This window comes from Lissotriton helveticus, chromosome 6 (genome assembly GCF_964261635.1).
Source record: "Lissotriton helveticus chromosome 6, aLisHel1.1, whole genome shotgun sequence".
Taxonomy (NCBI): domain Eukaryota; kingdom Metazoa; phylum Chordata; class Amphibia; order Caudata; family Salamandridae; genus Lissotriton; species Lissotriton helveticus.
The window spans coordinates 47,421,386-47,433,762 of NC_136067.1; the positions used below are offsets into that span (position 1 = coordinate 47,421,386).

General features: G+C 47.0%; 1 protein-coding gene across 7 annotated transcripts in view; it reads right to left on the bottom strand.

Moving 5' to 3' along the window:
* Positions 1-12,377, bottom strand: part of DNAH8 (dynein axonemal heavy chain 8) — a 10,041,960-nt gene that overhangs the window by 3,351,125 nt on the left and 6,678,458 nt on the right. The gene's annotated exons all lie outside the window — the stretch shown is intronic.

Genomic DNA, 12,377 nt, shown 5'->3' on the forward strand with positions numbered 1-12,377 from the left:
CGTAGATGGAGAGAATGTAATACCTATGAATCCTGCTCTTCAAGCAGGTGCGTTTTTGATATGAGTTTCACCTCAATCCTCGACGGTGATGATGGATTCTTCGTCGACGATCCCGTTGACGATGTTGGTTTATTAGTCTTTACCTCAGGAGGTATAGAAGACGGCTTCATGAAGGGTTCTTCGACCAGAGGAGGTGATTTTTGATGGCTCAGAAGTTGTCTTTTTAACATGATTTTTCCCCAAAAGCATATCCTTTACTCTCCTTTTTTAAGGATTGCGCCCAGAAGAGCCATGAGTGGTCTTTTTAAGGGCCTTCTCAGGACGTTCCCCTGAGGAATGAGTTTGAGGAGATTTTCTTCTCTTTTGAGATCTCCTAGATGTTTAGGATGACGCCTCATCACTGTCACTGGAGATAACCTCCTTTCTGGCCTTAGCGTTTGACACGATATTAAAAGGCGCCCCTCAGATCTCTCAGAAACTTACTTGAGAAAGTGCGACATACCTTGCAGTCTTTGGCCTGCGGGTATAGACAGTAAATACAGTCAGTGTGAGGGTCATCAGCGTAGAGCAACTTCTTGGAACAAGTTGCACAGGCTCTAAATAATCCTTTTGAAGATAATCCACAGTAGAACAGAATTCATTAGAATTCCTAAGAGCAAAGTTCTTTAATGAAGTTGAAAACACAGAATTTGAGCAGAGCTCAAAGGAGACTCCCTAGCACAACGTGCGGTAGAAAATCTGAGGGGCAAAAGGTTCTCTCAGGAGTGTTCTAGAGGGTGAGGAGCTCTGATTGGTTCAGGGAAAAGTTTGGTCCTTTTTGCATAACAAAGGCTATGGGTTGCAAAAGGGAAATGGGCCTAGGCCTCTTTTCAGTTTGCTATACTGCTAAGCATTGCTTTTTTATGTACCGGAGACTCCTATCTCGACGACAGGGAATGATTCAGGTATGTGAATCTATGAAAGCTCCAATACTGGAGTAATCCAGGAGAATTAGTTCCCCCTCTGCAAACGCGCCAGGGAGCGCGTTTGCAGAGTGGTGAAGGGAGGGGGCGGGGCTTGAGGTGACGATTGCACCACTCTGCAAACGCGCCCCATGGCGCATTTGCAGAGGGGGAACTAATTCCCCTTGAATACTGGGGGCCAACTAGGCCACCAGGAACCTCCAGTATGCGCCGCTTTACACCTCTCTGCAAGGCAGCCCCCCGATGCGTTTGCAGATGGGGAACTAATTCCCCTTGAATACTGAGGGTCCCTGGGGGCCAACTAACCCACCAGGAACCTCCAGTACGCGCCAGGGGGCTGTGTTGCAGAGAGGTGTAAAAAGGGGCGTGGCCTCTTTACAAGTCTCTGCAAGGTAGCCCCCTGGCGCATACTGGAGGTTCCTGGTGGGCTACTTGGCCCCCAGGGACCCCCAGTATTCAAGGGGAATTATTTCCCCCTCTGCAAATGCGCCAAGGGGTGCATTTGCAGAGTGGTGCCTTAATTTTGTTTGGGGGGGATCGGCAGGGTACGCGTACCCTAAGCGTATCCTGGGATTTAAAAAAAATATATATATATTTTTCTTGTCTTGGGGGTCCTTGTGGGAATTATTTCCCCCTCTGCAAACGCGCCAGGGGGCGCGTTTGCAGAGTGGTGCCTTATATTTTTTGGGGGGATCAGCGGGGTACGCGTACCATACGCGTATCCCGCGATTTTTCCCCCCCAAAAAATTTTTGGGGGTCCTTGTGCGACCCCCTAAGCAGGCCTAGGGGGTCAGGGTGTTTCTACCCTGCCCCCTTTTCGTGTTTCTTTTTCTGTTTTCTTGTGCCTCGTTCTACCGAGGCACAAGATGTCTACCAACACTTCCTGGTTTCGAGTGTTGACAGACAGTTGACAGCCAATTAGCATGCAGCTCGTGCTAGTAATTGTACGTTTTACAGTAAGCTTACCGTACGCGTACAGTACTTCGTCTATAGATGTATCTATGATTTTACTTTTGATTTTCTCAGGAACTACTGAACGAATTTACACCATTTCACAAAAAGCGTGATCTGCGAACCAAACTCTCCCTTTTTGCCAAATGTAGTGTAATTCCGTTCAGCTGTTCGGGCTGTAGCCTTGGCTAAAGGTCCTATGGAAAAGTGCATGGGGAAAACACGTTTTGGGACCCCCCTTTTTTCTCAGTCCTCGCTTCACGAATCACACCCAAACTTTCAAGGAAGGAGGGAAGCAGGCCATTTTCTTGGAGAATTTCGCGTGTATTCGTCGACCGGCGCCAAAGTTATTCCAAATAGAATGTTGCGGATTTCATGTGGAAACTAGGTCCTAACTATAACTACCTACTGGCAACCACCAGTAGGTAATATATATATATATTATTTTGTGGAAACCAGCAGCTACAGTCCCATGTGTATTTTAAACAATCCTAACACGTTTCAGAGCTTCACTCGCTCCTTCATCAGAGGAAATGCAGGCAGAAACCAAACGGCTGCTTATTCAGGACTTTAAACGCATGCGCCAATTAGCCCCGAGAAATATCAGGTGAGTATTCAAATCGGCATGCTGGTACCTGTAGTACAATTCCAAGCTTAGGGAACACTGGCGCTTGGAATTGTACTAGAGGTACCAGCATGTCGATTTGAATGCCCACCTGATATTTCTCGGGGCTAATTGGCGCATGCGTTTAAAGTCCTGAATAAGCAGCCGTTTGGTTTCTGCCTGCATTTCCTCTGATGAAGGAGCGAGTGAAGCTCTGAAACGCGTTAGGATTGTGTAAATTATACATGGGACTGTGGCTGCTGGTTTCCGCAAAATATATGATGAAAATCATCCTGGTGTTGGCGTGATTCTTGCCTCAGGGTGAACTTTTGTGGGATGTAATGCGGTAGCCTGGCCGCAGAGAGCATGCCACTACGCTAATTGTTGATGTGGGGCCCAGGACTGGACAGGAGTTCGAGTCCTCATGGGGACAACAGGACAGGACTTGAAAAAACAGCACCCCGGTCTGATGGCCCACTGGGGTTTTTTATTGACTTTTAAAATGGCAGCAGAACAACCAAACCCACTTGGGGAACACTGGCGCTTGGAATTGTACTACAGGTACCAGCATGCCGATTTGAATACTCACCTGATATTTCTCGGAGCTAATTGGCGCATGCAAGTCCTGAATAAGCAGCCATTTGGTTTCTGCCTGCATTTCCTCTGATGAAGGAGCGAGTGAAACTCTGAAACGCGTTAGGATTGTGTAAATTATGCACGGGACTGGGGCTGCTGGTTTCCACAAAATATATGATGAAAATCATCCTGGTGTCGGCGTGATTCTTGCCTCAGGGCGAACTTTTGTGATATATATATATATATATATATATATATAATTTTCACTTCTGTTAAGCATAGAGAAAATTCAATACATATCTCAAGAAGACAGGTATTATCTAACCTTCCAACAGAAGTAACAATTGCAAAACACATTGTAGGAGAATAACAAGAAGAGCTTTCTATAAAGCCTAAAAACCTCCTATCATGAAATGCATGAACAAAAACAGCCTTATCTGTTTCAGACACTGCCTATCGGACAGGTTAAAACACAGAGTTCACACCGCCATATTACAAAATTGAACAAATTAATTACCTAAACCCTCCCACAAAGGAGGAGGCAAAACCTGTGTATTCCAAACAATACACAATAAACTCTGAATTTACCAGCACCGCGCTTCAAAAATTGAAGCACTTATAATAAATATGCAGTCCACTCAAGAAGAGAAAACGAACTGCTCTGATTGGCCTGGCTAAGAAAATCCAGAGGGGAGTGTAAATGTAACAGAACCCCAAAAAGGGTATCACAAGAGGAAAAGAATGGCTTTTAGCACACTACAATAGCCTCTGAAAGAGTATATAACTAAGTCCAAGAAGGACTAGGCTGAATAGCCAAGCGATGCTGACACAAAGCAGGGTCTTCCGAGAAAAGGATTTAATAGTAAACAAATAGACTACGAAAGTAGTATACTTAAGGAGCTATACAATAGCAAACCAATATTCTACGCAGTATAAGATGTATAACCCAAAAAAGGGTATGAAATTTTGAGACGAAGGGCCAGATTTACGACCCGCAAATTAGCAAGTTGCAAATTGCAACGCATTTGCGATTCATAATTTGCGACTCGCTAATTGGGGTGCACAACAGTGTCTGAGACAGTTGGCGATTCCCAGTGGGGTCGAAAATTGCATGCCTCAGGCATATCAATGAGACAAATTGATTTGTAACTCGCAAAATAGGATTAGTACATGGGCCAGAGGTTTTTTGCGGGCGCAAACTGGTCCAAAAACCATTTGTGCCCGCAAAAAACCTTTGTACATCTGGCCCTAAGGTCCTCATCAGAATAAAATAAAAGAACAAACCAGCTACACAGCAGCAAAGACAATCCGGAGCTTAAAACAGTCAAATCCGGAGCCAAACACTCTCGCTGCAAGAAAGAAGTAGTGCTTAATACTTCAACATCACTAAAGTGCAACAGCAGAGGCAGAATTTGAATCTTTAAACCTAAAGAACCACAACAGTGGCTATATAAAAACTCTTCTGTCCACGTTCGTTTGTTTGCTGCCAGCTGTCTCACAGCCTTACTGAGCCACGAACCCTCTGCTGCCTGCTGGATTCAACAGCGGACCCGTCCGCCTGTCTCCCGCCCCCCGACTGCTCAGCTGTTACCTGGAGCAGGGGCCGCCGAGAGGAGACGGGCGAGGGGCGGACTCCAACGTCCATCGGCCCTTGCGGTGTTCCGCCCCACGGGGAAGCGCCAGGCGGCGCTTAAATTTGGCACCAGCCCCATTGTGAGGGGGAAACTCTTCTGTCCACGTTCGTTTGTTTGCTGCCAGCTGTCTCACAGCCTTACTGAGCCACGAACCCTCTGCTGCCTGCTGGATTCAACAGCGGACCCGTCCGCCTGTCTCCCGCCGCCCGACTGCTCAGCTGTTACCTGGAGCAGGGGCCGCCGAGAGGAGACGGGCGAGGGGCGGACTCCAACGTCCATCGGCCCTTGCGGTGTTCCGCCCCACGGGGAAGCGCCAGGCGGCGCTTAAATTTGGCACCAGCCCCATTGTGAGGGGGAAACTCTTCTGTCCACGTTCGTTTGTTTGCTGCCAGCTGTCTCACAGCCTTACTGAGCCACGAACCCTCTGCTGCCTGCTGGATTCAACAGCGGACCCGTCCGCCTGTCTCCCGCCGCCCGACTGCTCAGCTGTTACCTGGAGCAGGGGCCGCCGAGAGGAGACGGGCGAGGGGCGGACTCCAACGTCCATCGGCCCTTGCGGTGTTCCGCCCCACGGGGAAGCGCCAGGCGGCGCTTAAATTTGGCACCAGCCCCATTGTGAGGGGGAAACTCTTCTGTCCACGTTCGTTTGTTTGCTGCCAGCTGTCTCACAGCCTTACTGAGCCACGAACCCTCTGCTGCCTGCTGGATTCAACAGCGGACCCGTCCGCCTGTCTCCCGCCGCCCGACTGCTCAGCTGTTACCTGGAGCAGGGGCCGCCGAGAGGAGACGGGCGAGGGGCGGACTCCAACGTCCATCGGCCCTTGCGGTGTTCCGCCCCACGGGGAAGCGCCAGGCGGCGCTTAAATTTGGCACCAGCCCCATTGTGAGGGGGAAACTCTTCTGTCCACGTTCGTTTGTTTGCTGCCAGCTGTCTCACAGCCTTACTGAGCCACGAACCCTCTGCTGCCTGCTGGATTCAACAGCGGACCCATCCGCCTGTCTCCCGCCGCCCGACTGCTCAGCTGTTACCTGGAGCAGGGGCCGCCGAGAGGAGACGGGCGAGGGGCGGACTCCAACGTCCATCGGCCCTTGCGGTGTTCCGCCCCACGGGGAAGCGCCAGGCGGCGCTTAAATTTGGCACCAGCCCCGTCTCGCGGGACGCCGGGCTAAGCCCGGGCAAAGGGCGGGCCCTCTGTGGCCCTCAGAGGCCAAAAGAGGCTGGGCTGGGCCACCTCCCTAAATTCATCTAACGCACTAGGATTACCAGGTATTTAACCTTGACTAACTTTCTTCTGCCAAATCCATCCATCGCCCCCGTACCCCTCAACAGCAGATTATGAGGAAGCCTGCTAAAAAATCTAAGATGCCCACCCTAAGATCAAGTACAAAAGCCAAAGCGGATTTGCCCCCACCATTACCAACTTTAACCGCTATTGACAAGATGCTCAAACAAACTATAGGGGCGGTATCAAATGCCATCGCAAATACAGAAAGAAGGCTGTCCCTACCACCTACGATTATTGTCCAAGAAACACAGGAATCCCTTATTAATTTATCTGAAGGTTCCCTAGACACGGCAGAGGAACACGACAACAGCCTGCCTCTTACACCTTCTTCTTTCGTCGACCTCCCATGTGCCCAGGTGCCCGCTGAAACTAGTAGTGAGCGAACGGGCTCACAAATAAATAACTATAAGAACTCAAATATCATAGATAAAACCTTGCATAAAGAAGGTCCCAAATGCGGGGGTGAAAAAGGACCAACTAAAACCAGAAACCACAATTTGGTAACGCCCATAAACCCATCCACACCAGGAATACCTTGTTGGATTACCAACATGGTGGCCGACCTCAAAACGGATCTTGAACACTCCATCACTGTGCTGATAAAACCCCTTATAGCTAAAATCGATAGATTAACATCACTCGTAAACAACAAGGGGATCTGCCTAAAAGGCCAATTAGCACAAGAAGGCGCCCCAACAAAACAGAATGAGGCCACATCCAAAAAATTAACCAAAGACAAGGTCGTCTCAACACCTGACACGGTAGCTAAGAACTCCAATAGAGTCACACAAAAAAGCACCAAAGACACACAAAAGGTCACTATCACACCAAACAAAGGTAAAATTAATAAACAAACAATTACTGAAAATAATAAACCATCCCCTGGACCCTCTCAAACATTGGAAGGAAACAATGTTCAAGCTCCCAAAGCGAACCCAAAGACCAACCCGACTCCTTCTACAACAACTACTAAAGAAAACAAAACAGCAACCCGCTTCAGGACAATTAACCTTCCGCCTGAAGCACTACCTTTCGTAGTGGTTTTAACAGGAGTCCCACCCCTAAGGGAGGGCAAACGGGAATCACAAGAAGAGCTAAAAAACAAATGTGCACAGTGGTTACAAATACATAGACCACTGCCCCCCAATATTTATGGGGAGATCCTTTCAGTAAGAAGGGGGGAGTGGATCGGTAAAGGCACAAAGACCATAGCAGGGGATATAATCACGATAAACTTTAGAGACATGGCAGCAGTCAATTTCATCTGCAATGCCCCCCCAATTACACTCACTCACAAATTCATCCGGTACATCTTTCGTATTTTTACCCATTCACATCCCAAAGACCCAGGCAGAGCAACAGACCACCAATGCTCAGAATGCCCCATATGGATCTTCAATATGGATCACTCCAGTGGCAAAGGCCAAATTATGTGACCCCAAATTATGACTCTTCCCTAATGCAGCATGCACACTGGAACAGGTGCAGCGCACTCGAAGAGGTCGACTGACAGGGATGGGACAAACAATCCCCTAAGACCGCTAGGCGGAAGGAGGCATGCCCACCCCCAACAGGAAGGAGAATGGGGGTGGGAAATAGATCAGAATTTGTGCCCAGCAAAGGAGGCAGCATTAAGTCTGCAAACATAAGAAGGGGGAAAGACGACCGGATAAAATTCCCAAAATATAGGTCAACCCCCAAACAGAGCAGATTAGCTGCTCCTTGCAGTCCACAACTTAGCCCCGTTATTTTATCGAAAGCGGGAAAACAGGCACTGCCCCCACCAAGAGACCCAAAAGGAATTTTAAAGGAAATGACTCAAGAAAATTTACAAGTTGTATCCTGGAACATCCCAGGAATAGCGGCCAAATTCGAATCCCAAGAATGGCTTAGCTATATAAGCAAATTCCAAATCATATGCCTGCAAGAAACCTGGGCTACCGAACTAAATGATTACAGCCTGGAAGGCTACAAAAGTTTTTCTGTCCCTGCTAAAAAGGTAGCCTCGGGGGGAGCCAGTGGAGGACTCGTCATATATGTCAATCTGGACATCAAGGGTACTTGGTCCCATATCAAATGGGTTTCACACTATCTCCAAGTATTAAGGTTCGTCTCACCAAGACTAACCTTTCTCCTAGTCAACTGGTATAATGCTCCTGGAATGAAGGATAAAGGAACAGCCGTAAATGAGCTTGAAGCCTGTTTAAGAAATTTGAATTTTTTAAATAAGACACCAAACCCTCCATGTTTAATACTGACAGGAGATTTTAACTGCCATCTCTGTGATAAACTAAAACCTTTTAATAAAGACTGGTCAAGATGCACCATAATGAAAGGCCCACACTTCACTCATACAAAAGAGGGATGGGACCTGGAGAGACTAACGAAAAGGCATAACCTGACTCAAACTCTAGATCTTGTTGTGCTGGGTGAAAAAGGAGAACTAACCCCAACATACAAAGGAAGAGGTTGCCACTCCTATATTGACTATGTTCTAGTCTCTCCCATACTAAAAAGAAACATTAGCAAAATCATAATAGAGGCTAGTATCTTTAGTGACCACAATCCGGTTATTATCACAATTGAAGGTTTTGATTTTAATTTGGGCTCAAAGAGATCTGACATCATAGAAAAGGCAGTGGATCAAGGAAGAAGAATCAAATGGGCCAAGATTGATGGGGACAGATTTTATAAAAAACTATTAGTAGAGGCCTCAGAAGCAATAAACAAATGCCTTGATCCAAACGTGGATGGTGTCACGGTGGTCAGGGCATTTGAAATTGCGTCCCATGTAAACAATTCCCTAAAGACCACTGGGACTAACAAGACGCCCTCAAACCCCCGCTGGTTTGATTCGAACTGCACTAAGGCACTCAAAAAACTAAAGGCCAGCCTCCACACCAAACCAAGGGACAAGATCATGGTCGCACAGAACAGAGCTGAATATAAAAAATCTCTGAAAAAATGCAAGCAAAGCCTACAAATTCAAGCCTGGGAGGCCCTAAGGGATGCTGCCGAAAGAAAAGACTCTGCAAGTTTTTGGAAAGTTATTAACTCCCCATGCTTTCAGGACCAAGGGGCACCAAAGATCATGAACATTATTCTGCCGGAACAATGGCAGAACCATTTCCAGAGTCTATACAATCATTCAAGCCATCTAACCCAGGGGGATGCACTAAAGGGCTTTCTGCCGGCCAAGTTGGATTTCTCCCTGAAAGAAGTCGAAATGGGAATAGTAGGGCTCAGTAAAAACAAAGCACCTGGCCCAGACGGAATTCCACCGGATTTATTTCTAAGCAGACCCGAACTATGGGCCCCGTTGCTCACCAGGGTGTTGAATGAGGCAGTGGTGGCAGGACTTCCTCAGTCCTGGTCAACGGCGACCATAGTTCCCATCTACAAAAAAGGGAATCGTGACGACCCCAATGCTATCGACCCATCTCTCTCATCGATGTGACAGCAAAGGTATTGGGGCGAGTCACTCTACAGCGGCTGCAAGACTGGGCCGAGGAGCACCAAGTCCTCTCGGAAATCCAATATGGCTTCAGGAAGGGTAGATCTACCACCGATCAATGCCTAAATTTATACCTCCTGATAGCCAAATACACCATCGCCGGGAAGGGGTCCATTCACATGGGGTTTATGGACCTATCAGCGGCTTTTGACCGCGTAAATAGAAAAAAGCTCTGGTCCATGCTGTTAGAACTAGGAGTGGAAAAACCGTTAGTCGACACCCTGCAAAACCTCCACCGGAACACCACTGCAAGTGTGAGGTACAATCAAGAGGGAAAGAAGACCGATCCCTTCACCTGCACCAGTGGAGTAAGGCAGGGATGTATCCTCGCGCCCTTTCTTTTCTCCATTTATATTAATTAGTTGGAAAAAGACCTCTCTCAAACTCAAGGTGGATTCACCCCAAATCGGTCATCGTGCAGTGCCTGTACTACTCTATGCCGATGACGCGGTTTTGCTTGCAAGAACCCCTCTAGGATTACAAAAACTGATTGACGGGTTCGTCATGTTTATGGACAAGCTGGACCTGGCGACAAATCTGGAAAAATCCTACATTATGTCATCAGGACAATTGACAAAAGGGAACTTCACTCATCACATTGGGTCACACAAGATAGACCAGGTCAAGACCTTTTCATACCTGGGGGTATTGTTCGACAACCATCTTAACTTTAAACCCCTGGTAGAAAAGCACTCTATGAAACTGGCAGCCTCAGTAGGAGCCATTATGGGGTACGGTCAAAGACTAGGAAGATGGTCACCAGAACAAATATTAAATTTGTACAGGTCTATTTGCTGTGCGAAGGCATCATATGGGGCAGAAGTGTGGGGCTTCCTGGATAATAAAGCAAAACAGATCCAGACAGAAGAAAATAAATTCCTGAGAAGAATACTGAAAGTGCCTCAGAGCACACCGGCCCACATCATCCATGAAGAAGTGGGAGAACCCTTCATAGAAGACAGGATCAAAATCAAACCCCTCCTGGCATGGGTCAAAGTATGGACTAACCCAGAGGCGACCCTAACTAGACAAATTATATTGGACTGCCTCAAACGAGATAAAGGTCAAGCTATACCCTGTCTGAAATATGTCCAAAAATCACTAGCAGAGATTGATTGTACAAACTTTTTTACATCCCCAGACTCTCTATCACCTGAGAGCAAAGCCCTGGTGAAAAAACTTTTCCTGGTACAGCTTCAGTTATCAAGGGCAGAGAAAGTAAGTCATAAACCTACCAGCCTTTCTTATAGTGAACTCACAGCGAAGCATGGAATGGAACGTTATTTGAGGGTCATGTATAATGCCCAGGATCGCTACGTCATGACACGTTTCAGACTTAACATGCTCCACCATCTTTTTGCGGTCCCGGCTGGGTTCACTCACACAGTGGAGGAGAAGGGTACCTGCGGCTGCGACCATAGGTCTCCGCAGGATACCCTTCACTTTGTTTTACTGTGCCCATTTTACACTGTCCCAAGACGTAAGTTCCTGGTGGGAATCCTGAAAGACTCAAAATTTAAACACGCAAAATTGGCCCTGAGGTTTTTAAAGGAAGCTGAGGATGCTTATACCCTTTTTTGTGTTATAAACTTTATCCGGATGGCAATACGGCTGAGGAACACCAGAGAATCTGGACCCTAACATTACTTGGCACCCAAACAATTGAACTCTTCCTCCCCTAGCTTAATGAATTACGGTCCCTGAAAATTCTAATTTTAACATCCTTAACCTTTTAATGGAAACATTATTCTCGTTTTAAACTTTTTTGTCTGTATTTTGTATTTGTGCTTTTATGGTGTCTTTTTAAGAACCGAATAAAGATTACAAATTGAATTGGCTATATAAAAGATAAACAAAAGATCTGATAAGACCAAACTACAAGTGACCAGCTGTGAGGCGTATTGCCAAATCTGTATGGTGGTCAAATAAACACCGTCAAAGGTCATATCCTTCAAACTCTCCCATATATTATCAGGGAATTTCATCTCTCGCAAACCGAGCATGTCTGCAATGGGCAACAGACCGAGCCAATAGAATCGTTGGTAGTATCCATTGCTGACTTAATATTGAACTTTGCCATCTCATGGCCATATTGTACAAGCTGAAAGAGTTCAGCCCTGACCCCTTCAGGGAGGGAAGTAAGCAGATGGGTGACAGAGTCCCAAAAAGCTAGGAAGCCCTGCCTAAAACATAAGACATGTTTAAAGATCTCAAGGCCGAACTAGCCAAAGCAAAGATATTGCGGCCACACAGATCCAACCATCTAGCTTCTCTATCTGATAGAAGTAAAGGAGAGATATCTGGATTCAGCAAAGTCACAGCAGCTTGAACGATTAACCCTTTAGATGGAGGGTGTCAAGAAAGACAAACAGGGCCCTCCAGAGCAGGACAATGCCGATGGGAAATGGCACGACCAACAGAGGCTTAAGTCACTGGCCTCGCCGAAGTTCCCAAAAGTCTATCATATAGAGACTCTACATAGGGCAGGAAGGGTTCAACACCTGTCACACCCTGATAAAGCAGATCCAATAAGGGTCAATGAAGGAAGCTGCAATTTTAAGACCTCAGCAGATCTCTTTATAACCTCAGCAAAAACACTAGCCTGTTGCCATTTGTGGTGGAGAACGCAAATCAGAATTAGTAAAGGGTGGTAGATTACCATCTATTCCTCACCCAATGTAGCCCAAGAACTTCCCACAAGAATCTGAACCAGACCAACCAAGCGGTCAACATCATTGGCGTCTCCTAAGCCATTTTGCAATACTGGAAAACCAGCAACAGAGCCAGCTTTGCCCTCAGAAAGTAAAGGAGAAGACAGGGGAATTGCAGTGGCTATGAGCGGCATCTTCG